Source organism: Echinops telfairi, unplaced genomic scaffold, assembly GCF_000313985.2.
Source record: "Echinops telfairi isolate 266 unplaced genomic scaffold, ASM31398v2 ScPeMD7_7469;HRSCAF=8507_0, whole genome shotgun sequence".
NCBI lineage: Eukaryota > Metazoa > Chordata > Mammalia > Afrosoricida > Tenrecidae > Echinops > Echinops telfairi.
In genome coordinates this window covers 82,446,249-82,453,389 of record NW_022111372.1, presented here as the reverse complement: position 1 = coordinate 82,453,389, position 7,141 = coordinate 82,446,249, and positions in this window count along the sequence as shown.

Genomic DNA, 7,141 nt, shown 5'->3' with positions numbered 1-7,141 from the left:
CAGCCCTAGGGACTCACAGACCCTGCTGGGCTAGGTGCTCATTACTTTAAGGGCCCTTGGTGTGAAGCATGCAAGAGGGGCTTTGTGGGAAGGAATACCAGACAGGGTGGTGGAAAGGCCTTTGAGGGATTTGTATATACATTTTTGATAGATAACAGGGAGCCACTAATAGCACACATTTGTTCTAGAATAGCATTAAGGAGTCCTGGTGATGCATTGGTTAAAGCATTTGACTGCTAATCCCAAAGTCAACAGTTCAAACCCTCCGGCTGCCCTCGGGAAGATGTGGCCATCTGCTTCCGTAAAGATTGCAGCCTTGGAGCCCGATGGAGGCAGTTCTGCTCTGTCCTGTAGGGCTGCTTTCAGTAGAAGTGACAGTGGGTTTGGTGTACGGGTTTTAGGAAGTCACTAAAGGATTTTGGACTGAGATACGATTGAGATCATTAATATTAATATACGCCATTAATAGAGCTGAGGTAGAATGGACAGGATTTGGTAAGCACTTAAGGAGGGCTTATTACCGTGTGATATGCAGATGACAAAACCTTGTTGCTGGAAGTGAGGGAGATTTGAAGCATTTGCTGATGAAGATCAAGAACTGCTGCCTTTATTACGGATTACAGCTTAATGTAAAGAAGACTCAAATCCTTACCACTAACCAATAGGGACCCTCATGATCCACGGAGAAAAGGCAGAAAGGTAGGCACCAGGAGTGCTTACCCGAACAGTGGAAGGAGATCAGACACAAGGCTGCAATAACAAAAGCGGTTTTATTGTACGAGCTTAAGCCAGGGCTCAAGGCCTCAGGTACTCAACCACACGCACCGTCTTGGACAAGAGCCCCGAACAAAGAGAACACTGTCGCTTATATACACAGGGTTCACGTAGCCAGGGCGTCCCCAGCCCGCCCCTCCCGCTTCCCGCTGATGGTCTTGTTTGTGGTGGGTTGGCAGTTTGGTCTTTTGTGTTGTTCCTGCGCTGGCTATATCGTCTTCTCATTGGTGGTTTGGCCCGCCGTGTCGTTCCCGGGTTGGCTAGCCTCAGTCCCCGGGATTTTCCAGCTCTGTATTGTACACAGAATAAGATGAACCCGAGGCCTACCCAAGGTGGTGGAGCCTGCCATGGAGGCAATTTGGCTTTACAGAAGTTGTCATGGATTTTGCCTTACTTGGATCCACAATCAGTACTCATGGAAGCAGCAGTCAAGAGGTCAAAAGGTGTGTTGCATTAGGTAAATGTGCTGCACAAGACCTCTTTAGAGTCCTGAGGACTAAGGCGTGCCCGATCAGGCCATGGTATTTTCCGTGACTTCCTATGCAGGCAGAAGTTGGACACTGATGAAGGAAGGCCGAAGAAGAATGGATGCCTTTGAGTTGTGGTGCTGGAGAAGCGTGTGGAAAGTACCGCGGACGGCCAGAAGAACAAACAGTCTTGGAAGAAGTCCAGCCAGAATGCTCCTTCGAAGTGAAGATGGCAAGACTGTCTCTCATGTCCTTTGGACGTGCGTCCCCGGTGAAGGACGTCAGGCTTGGTAAAGTAGAGGGGCAGTGAAAAAGACTTGCAACAAGATACTTGTCACACTGGCTGCATTGATGGGCTCAAACCTAAGAACGACACACCTAAGGATGGCAAAGGACCCGGCTGTTTCCTTCTGTTGTCTGTCGGTTGGCTCTGAGTTGGAACTGATTCAACCCACCTAACTAATTTAGGAATGCAAGTGGCATCTGGCTGGGCCCTGAGGCTAACACTCCTTTTGTTTCCTGTGCATCCTGCCTAATCTCCCACTGCATTTCTCTGCAGGATGTCTCCTTTGAACCGAATACGTCCAGCAATGACCCGCAAGTGTGTTTCCACTACAGCTTTCAACCCACTCTTCTGGGTCTGCTGTCCTGCTCACACGCACAGGGACAGCTTTTGAACTGGGGCAACCTCATTTACCTCTCATGACCCTAGTGGAGGGTGACAGAGTAACCAGATTTTCCCAGCTGGGGGCAAGCCGAGGTCAAGAACAACCCAGCAGTAAATGTTCTACTTGAGGACAGAGGATCAAGGTGTTTGGAGAGCAGCTAAAAGCTAGTGCTGCAAAGTATTCAAGCGGTGTCTTCCAGACTCATCTGGAAAAGGCATTGCACCCGCAAGGGCGCAGGTCCAAAGCGCCCACCATTTGGAGGCCTCTACAAATTGAGGAAGTGCTTGTCCAAAGTGTGTTTTTATACGACCCAGAAATCCCACTACTGGTCATATAGCCACAAGAGGCAAGAAACAAACCACGGCCAGACATCTGTGCTCCAGTGGTTCCTCGCCGCAAAGTTCACAATTGCAAGCAGTTGGAAACAACCCAAATTTCCATCAACAGATGAATGGATTAAAAAACTGTGGGGGGAAAATGAGCTGTTACCAAGGGCTCAAGTAGAAAGCAAATATTTTGAGAATGATGGCAGCCAATGTACAAATGTGCTTGACACAGTGGATGTATGTATGGATTGTAATAATTGTATGAGCCCCTTTTTAAAAAAGGAAAAAAAGAAAAGTGTGTTTGTCAAGGTTCAACTTCAGAGATTTCTATCAGTTCAGCCCCTCTCCTCTCATGCCAAATGTTATGTCTTCTCAAACATCTAATCTATTCTTAAACATGCATGACCCCAACTCTGACAATGTGATATGTTGTGGGCATTTAGAACTATTAGAGCTTCCAAAGCCCCAAACCAAACTTATTGCCATTGAGCTGATTCTAACTCATAGCAACCCTATAGGACAGGGTAGATCAGAACTGCCCCAGAGGGTTTCTGAGACTCTCTACGGGAAGAAAAGCCTCCTCTTTCTTCCATGGAGCCAATGATGGTTTCAAACGGCTGACCTTGCAATCAGCAGCCCAACATGTGATTATGAGACAGTCCTTCCTATATTTGACTAATAATGTCTCCCTGCAACTGTCGTGCACCGATCTGTGTGTAGATCTCAGTGGCACGCAAAACACGTTGTGGGTGCACACTATTTACTCATGGCTCTCGGTGTGTAGAATGTATTGTCTTCCCCTTGACCAGAGGCCTCACTTCTCAAGTCTACAGAAAGGAGAACGCACGTGAGTGGAGTGCCAATGTATGCGGATGGTCCCTGGTGACTGGTTCCCATTTTCTCCCTGGCACTGGGACTGTTTGAGGACAACTGAAGTCACCTTCGGAGGGAAAGGTGGGAGTAGCGTCGGATTTGCCCTCAAAGGTTCTTCTCATGGTGAGCCCGTGTTTCAGCAACGGGAAGAGAGGGAGCAGACCTCTTTTGTGTCACTTCTCTACTTTATTTGGCTCTCTTTCACAGGGCCACCGAGCAGTTTGGGGCTTCCCATTGTGGTTATCCTGGGAGTTACAGAATTGCCTCCCACATTACTGTGTTTATGGAATGCACACTCTTCCAAACACCAAACCCATAGGGCCTTCCCAAAGGCCAGCAGCAGGGCCATGACAAGACAAGCATCATGACAAGCGGTCATGACAGGCATCACAGCAGGTGCTGTAGCCATGACAGTAACAAAGCACACCGACCTTGGCCAAGTCAGCTGAGCACTCTCAGGAGCAGTCACCCTGGACACAGGAGAAAGCAGACCCCGCATGGCCACAGCAGGTGGTCCCCACATATCCTTGTGGGCTCTGAACACTGGTGAAGCCAATGCTGTAAGCCTCTTCTTGTCTCCAGAGGGCATTTCCAGCAGGAGTTGCTGGTGTCCACAGGGCAACGTGTGTGAGGACGGCAGAAGCAGAGACCAGCGCAAGCATCCTGCAGTAGCGGGATCCCTGAGTCCCATCGGCCAAACTCTGTAAAGGGAAGAGAACATGAGTGAATGAATGGAAGCCTCCCAGTGCTGCAGCCTAGAGGGAATGAAGAGACAATGGCAAGAACTCCCAGTGCATTCTCATCACCACGGACTGTGCTGGACACATCAATTCTAACATGATTCTCCCGCAGGGTTTTAGATGGCCCCCAAACAACAGCAACAACAATAATAATAACCTAAACTTGCTGCCATCCTGACTCACAGCAACCCTGTAGGACAGGGGAGAGTTGCCCCTGTGCATTTTGGAGACTATAACTCTTTATGGGGATAGAAAGCCTCTCATTCTTCCTTGGAGTTGGTTGGTGGTTTTGAACTGCTGACCATGTGGTTAGCAGCCCAACACATAGCCACTAACAAGGCAAGAAGCCCGGGAAGCCCTGGGAGAAGAGGTCACAGCTCCTCTTTCTACCAACACACTTGCTCTCAGGTGGGTGGCCAGATTCCCCCCCTTCCCATCTTCCTGGTATTGTTTTCAGTTCAGCGACAGACTCCATGATCAGGTCTCTGAGGGAAAGCTCGATCAAGACAACTCTAACACTCCTGAAGGTGTTTGCATTCAATTTCTCTCTCCTTTTTGCCAGCTCCCGAGAACCCCCAATGCCGTCTTCCATCAAGTCAATCCCAACGGACAGTGACCCTGAAGGGGGTTTCGGAGGCTGCCACTGTTTCCAGGAGCAGACAGCCTGCTCCTTCTCCGAAGGAGCAGCTGGTGGGTTTGAAATGCTGACCTTGGGAGTTAGCAGTCCAGTGCTTCCTGGACAGCATCAACCTGGGCTCCTTCCTTCCTGAGAACCATGTGAATCATAGGCAGCACAAGGTAGACTAACATAACTAATCATAGAATGCGAAATCATCGAGCGCACAAGGTAGACTAACAAGTGACATAAGAAAGGAATCTAATTAGCATGTACAATTGAAGTGTCGTACTCCCTGGATGGAGATGTGGCACATAGCCCAGCTCAGTTGTGCAGGGAATGACCTGGCACCCACTGGAAGAGACTTCATCTTGCTGCTCTCTCCTCTCCTCCAGGGGCACTGTAGCTGGCACGTCACACGTGTAGCTCATGCTCACAGCTGTCGATGATGAAGGCACCATGGTCTCAGTTTCACAGGTGCAGAAAATGGAAGTTCAGGACACTTAGAGGAGCCTGCATAGGTCACCCAAGCTCGTACACGATAGAGTCAGGGTGGCACATCTTTTTAATTACATAACCTGTGCTTTTTATCAGCAGTTGGGAATTATTGAAGCAGTAGAGCGTTTCCATCTCTTTGTGGCTTGCCCATGATGGGGACAGTTCACATCCCAGATGCAGGAGTTTAATACGTGGACAGCATGTTTAGCAAAGGATCTCGTTTGCCCCTCGAGTGTCCTGGTCTCTTCTGGGATTCTATCCACACTGGTATCTCTTCTTAGTTTCCTGGAGTCTGCAGCATTTTCATTGTCTTCTCTTTTATGACCTCTCAACTCGAACTCTAGATCAGTAACTTGGTTGATCGCTCCTCAGTTGAGGTTGCCTAGTGGGTTTCCATAACTGGTCCATGGCTCGGGTAAGGGGAAACGTTCTAAGGGGGTTCCCCACTCTGTGAAGTTACTGTGCAAAGCAATTAATACCTTAGAGGAGCTATTTTGAGACTCTGAAAATGCTCTATTGCTCCCCAACTTTGTGCTCATGACAGGTTTAGTAATCATCAATGCATCTTATGTGAAGTATTCCTTGTTGCCGCGTTTGTCCCACAAGAGTAAGTGTTCCTTATTCTTCATGCACTGGTTACTTGGAATGATAATATAAAGAAGAGCTTCTCTCTCATTTATTCAATGACTTATTTATATTGGCATAGATTCATGCAAATCTCATTCTGTGTGTTTTAATCCAATATTATTTTGTCCCCTGAGATTATCTTGGTTTGACCAGGAGATTCTCCTGTGATAAGGCCCCACCCTTTTCCTTCTGTCTTCCTTGGAATTACCCAGGGAATTGAAATGCAGTGAGAAGTGGGTGAGGGGAGACATCGGACAGTGTAGGACATAAAAATATATTAATCATTTATAAATTATCAAGGGTGAGGGAAGAAGGGAGGGTGTGGGAGGGAGGGGAAAGGAATGAGGAGCTAATGCCAAGGGCTCAAGTAGAAAGAAAATGTGTTGAGAATGATGATGGCAACAAATGTACAAATGTGCTTGACACAATGGATGTATGTATAGATTGTGGTAAGAGGTGTACAAGCCCCCAATAAAATGATTTTTAAAAACGAAATATACAGTGAGATGTTGATACATCCAGTGAGCTCACAAAGGGCTGGCAGCAGTCATTAACACTTGTTCAGCATCCCGTTAATACTTATAAAAAATTATCAAATTTTGTCCATGATGCTAAGTGGACAGTGGTATTATTTTATTGCATTAACTTGTATTTTGTTCATGTTGAATGTATTTTCATGTACATATTTAGTATTTGCCTATCTTCTTGAAGTATCTTTTGGCTACTAAAAAATTGACTATTTTTTTTACTAGTTGGTGTTAAGGATTCTTTATATATGTATTATGAATAAAAGTTCTCTGATATGTGAATTGCACATATTTTTCTTAGCCTTGTAGCTAGTCTTTTTCTATTCCTAGCAATGCCTTGTGCAGAATAAAATAAAACACTACACGTCTACTGTTTTCCCTTGTGATACGATACGATATCCCTGGTTCTTCACAACTCTGGTCATTTTGAATTGTATTCTGGGTAGTTTGGGTATGGTGAGACTGGATGTTTTAGGAGGAGCTCTGGTAGCGCAGTGGTTAAGGTGCTCGGTTAAGGTTGACAGCTCACACTGGTCCGTGGTCTGCGGCCACGAAGATAGCAGCGTTGGAAGTCCTGTGAGGCGGTTCTGCTTAGTCCAGCAGTCACTATGAGTTGGAACTGGCCTGCTGACAGGGGTTTGGTTTTTCACATTGTTGTTTTCACAGATCCTGTAAGGGACTCTAGAGGTATGGTGTGCTAAGTTATATCCCATAACTTCGTAGATGTCATGTTAATACTTTTTGTGCAAACTGATAAAAAACTGAGAATAACACTCCACCTAACACTGAGATAAAACCAAAGTTCTTGATTGTAACTGCGCTGAAAGCATGACCCTTCACATTCCTGCTTCCTAAACCACCTTTCTACAGAGCACCTGACACTTCTAGATCCTCATCTCATTAGACTCACTGTGAACCCGCTTTCACTCACCCACTTTTATATCTTCCTTGGACCATGGTGAATCAAATAACTATGGAAGTGCAGAACACAGTTAAAGTAATACTTGAAATTACCCATGTGTTAT